Consider the following 4,575-nt stretch of genomic DNA (forward strand, 5'->3'; position numbering starts at 1 on the left):
AGTTTTTCCTAAACAGTACGAATGACCAACATGTCCCAAGCATAGGTTTAATTAAGTCTATGCTGTAAGAGTTTGATTTTTCATACTTTACTAGACCACAACATGAAAGCAGTTATCTGCGTGGTATAAATGATCATCCTATTCCAAGCATAAGTTCATTAAGTCTATACTGACCTAGTCAGATACTTTATACAAGACTAGACCTCAAACACACCAACCACGGCCTCAGGCCCATCCAATCCAACATGGCCCCCGACCCAACAACTCAATCATCAACCAATTTATCACAAACCAACCAATCAAACACAATCACAATTAATGTAGTTCAAGCACAATCAAGAACAATTACAACAAGTATAACAGTTAGCAGTTAATATAAGTATTCACATAGGCAAACCAGTTACAATATTCACACCCAAACAATGTCACATAGATGCAAATAATAAATGTCTGTCCTACTGGCTGTGATATCACATTGTCGGTTCAATTACCAACCCGACACATTCCCATGGGAATGTTGCCTTTCGGTCACGAATAAATGAGAACCCCCTGGGATAACGTGTCCGGCACACGGTCCAAGATATCAGTGCCTGCATACTCCTATGATCCGAAAGGATGTGAGCGGGATACTCTACCTCTAACCTCACATTTCTCAACATAAGCGGGACGTACCCGGCCCTTACATCTACCAAACAATATCTCATCAATATCAAATCTCTCAACATAAGCGGGACGAACCCGGCCCTTATGCCTACAACTCAGCGCAAGCGGGACGAACCCGGTCCCTACACCTACAACTCAGCGCAAGCGGGATGAACCCGGTCCTTACGCCTACCGAACAATAACTCATCAATCTCGATAATATCCACAATCAATTAGGCTTAATGTCTTATTTCAAAAATCATTCTAAATCAGGATTTGGCATAAAATTCCTCAGCGGAGTCTCAAGACTCTAGGGGAGAATAACCTGACTCATTTCTTAAATTCATTAAAAACCTCAAAAACCTTAGCTTCTTGATTTAAATAAATAAAATAGAATTTAAACTAAAACCAAATCATATATCCAAACATTCCGAACCGATTTCAAAACTTCTAAAACCAAAACCAAATCCTTTTAAACCAAAAACCAATTTTCAATATCATTCTTAAACCTGTTTCCAAAGACTCGAAAATTGTTTCAGTTTTATTAAATCAAAGTTTTAGAGAATATTTCAACTTTTCCTAAAACATCATCAAGCGAAATTAGTTACTCGAAATTCAAGTTTCTTTTAAATCCACTAAACTCCTCCAAATCTGTTTACTTAAATCAAATTCCAAAACATAAGAATTTTCATCTTTAAATCGACTTTAAAATATAATTCTTTTCTTAAATAAATTACATTCAAAATATATTAATTTTCTTAATAAACTAAGTTCAAACATAATGTATTTATCAATAATTCAATTCAAAGCATAATTCATTATTTTTAAAATAATATTTCAAACAAAGTCTCAGATTTTATAGAAATTTTGGCAGCATCTCCCCTAAAACTTGGACTTTGCCACCCTTTCGGGTCCCAACCAAACCAATCCTCAACCCCTTTTCAACGGGTTCAAGACCAAATCAGTTTCCAATAAAACCAAATTCAAACTATCAAATATTAAAAATTATTTCAAATCAAACAATCAAAAACCTCCATTTTAACAAAATTAGACATTATTTCAATCTGACAGACAACCATATTCATCCAAGACAAATCAGACAATGCATAAGACTTACATAATCACCAGAAATACATTTCGCACGTCATATCTATTTATAACAATTCCAATTTAAAATGAATTAGTTTTTATAAACAGCCCCTACCTCGACAAGTCGAAACCATAACTCAAAACGCATCAATCGAATGCTTTTCTCTCAGTCCAGAACCAACGACAACCACAAACTCAGCCCCTGATCACTTTCGCAGCACTCACAACAACTTAAAAGTGACATGCAACATACATAACTCGAACCTATATTACCAAACATCAGAGTTTATAACCAAACATAACAGAATACTAACATAGGGGTTTTTCGAAACATAAACACTTACTGAAACAAGAAAACAAAAGATCGGCGGTCGCTGAACCGGTTTGGCGGCAGCCTAGCAGCCACCTCGAACGGCAGCGGTGATCAAAACTCCGGCGATGACGACTGTAATCAACATGCAGCGATGATAATGAAGGATTACAAGTGTTCATAACACGCAGCGGAAGTAATAAAGTAATCCTATTGATCTATTTTGTACTTAAAACTTTATTGAAATAAGATGGGTTAGATGCCAATACCTGAGTATCCTAGTGAATGAAAACTTTCTCCTTCGATAGTACGAAGGTACTATATGTATCCACACCGAGACTGATCCTTGTTGTCAGCTCCTTGACCAATGGATTTAACTGAGAAATTTTTTGCAACTACTTGCACCAGCAATTCTTCACTAAGAATTGGAATATTTGTGTATGTGGAGGTAAAAGAAAAAACTTGTCTTGTCTTTCTTTTATCATATACACATATATATAGTATGAGATTGGTGACTCATTTGTGAATCAAATTACAACTTAATTTGAAACAGAATCAGTTAGGATCTTATCCATATTTAAAACTCATCATAAAATAAATAAATAATTATTTAATATTCTCAATTATTATATTATTATATTCATGGTGCTAGCAAAGAATATAATAATATTCTATTTGAATTAATATAATTATTTATTTGATCTAATCAAAATAATAATTAAATGATTATTTACCAAGGATTAGAACACTCGTTAGTGTGTGACCCCATAGGTTCAATACTAAGCGGATAGTAAATTAGTCATACTAAATTTACTAATCAAGATTGGCATCTAGCAACGCTCCTTGACGACCCGATAGTATGAAGTAATAATATTTTTACTAAGAACCCAAGATGAACAAAAAATACAACTCCTTCCATCTTTTCAGCTCTTGGCTAACTTTTAGAGTACGGTTTGATTGTCAAACTCTAACTTGTTACCATTATTATAATGAATTATGAATAACTTAAGAAACTCATTTTTTAATTCATTCAAACCCCTTGGCCAATGCATTGTTTATTTCATTCATTATAATCGTAGAGCTCAAACTCATTACCATAGTTGAATGTTGATGTATTCCATTTTGACTAATCATTAATTTTACAAGTATTTAAATCATACCCAATGTCCATTCAACTAACACCATAGGGTGTTAGGTGTCCGAAATCAAAGTATAACAAATACATTGTCAATTACTATGATAGTCGCAGGTCAAAAGAAAATTCTAATATTATGTTCATCATAAGAATATCCTATTGATAAATATACGGTAACTATAACCATTAGGAATTCTTAGAGTGAGTCAGCTCAATAGTTATATCTCTATATATACCATTTATATATATAATTTAATAAATGAGATCTATTAATCTTCAACCAATGAAGACCATTATATATATATATATTGATCTTTCCGGATTATTAATGTCCTTTTCTAATAATCCTATGACCAAGAACAATTTAGATTAAATTACAAAAGATTTATCTCTCAATATTATGATCACTATCACAATGATAAATTTCTAAATTTAATAAAGGACCTTATTATATTAACATTTTAATATAATAACAATAATAAATTATTTGACACATAATATATTGAATTGTGGTTATATTACTTATTCCCAACACTTATTGAAACTGAATTATGTATATTCGATAACAATTTAGTCTTCTATTTCAATTTGTTTGTGTGTTTGAATTTCAATGGATATGCGTAATTATTATTTTCAGCTTATATTTTTCTCAAAAAAACGTATATCTCATTATTACGATCTCTATCGTAATTATTCGTTTCTAATTTTAATTAAGGACACTATCATAAATTATAAAAGTTTATTCTTATAAAAAATAATAATAATAATAATAATAATAATAATAATAATAATAATAATAATAATAATAATAATAATAATAATAATAATAATAATTCATGATAGTATTTTGTTGGACATACACACTTATCTCCAGCAGATAAAGCTCCCGAAAACTCAAAGGAAACAAAAACCAACTTAAAACCCTTACCGGCAGTGGATTTCAGCGGCAGCAGTGGCGGTTCTCAGCAGCAACTATGGCGGCGTGGAGCTCCGGCGACACAGCAGTAGCGCGGGCGTAACGACAGCGAGGCCAGCAACGCGGCAGCGACGTCAGCTTTGCGACAGTTCTCTCTCGCGCGTGCTCTGTTCACGACTCCAACAGCGGACCTGAAGGCAACGCGAGCTCCCTCTCTTCTTCACGAACGGCGATGGCGCGGACAACTGCAGCAACGGTGACGGGCTTCACGACGAGGACGATGGCGGCAATAGAAACGGCGAGGAACGGCGACGGACGTGAGGCAGTGGTGGTTCGCAAGGATGGCGCGAGCTCCTCTCTCCTCTACCGGCGCTCTCCTCTCTCGGATCTCCTCTCTTCCTCTATCAACAGCGGTAGCGACGGTGGCAGTGAGACCCACCGCGCCGCCTCCCTCTTCTTCCCCCTTCTCCCTACCCGCGGCTC

The sequence above is a fragment of the Arachis ipaensis genome, chromosome B06, assembly GCF_000816755.2.
Source record: "Arachis ipaensis cultivar K30076 chromosome B06, Araip1.1, whole genome shotgun sequence".
Classification (NCBI taxonomy): domain Eukaryota; kingdom Viridiplantae; phylum Streptophyta; class Magnoliopsida; order Fabales; family Fabaceae; genus Arachis; species Arachis ipaensis.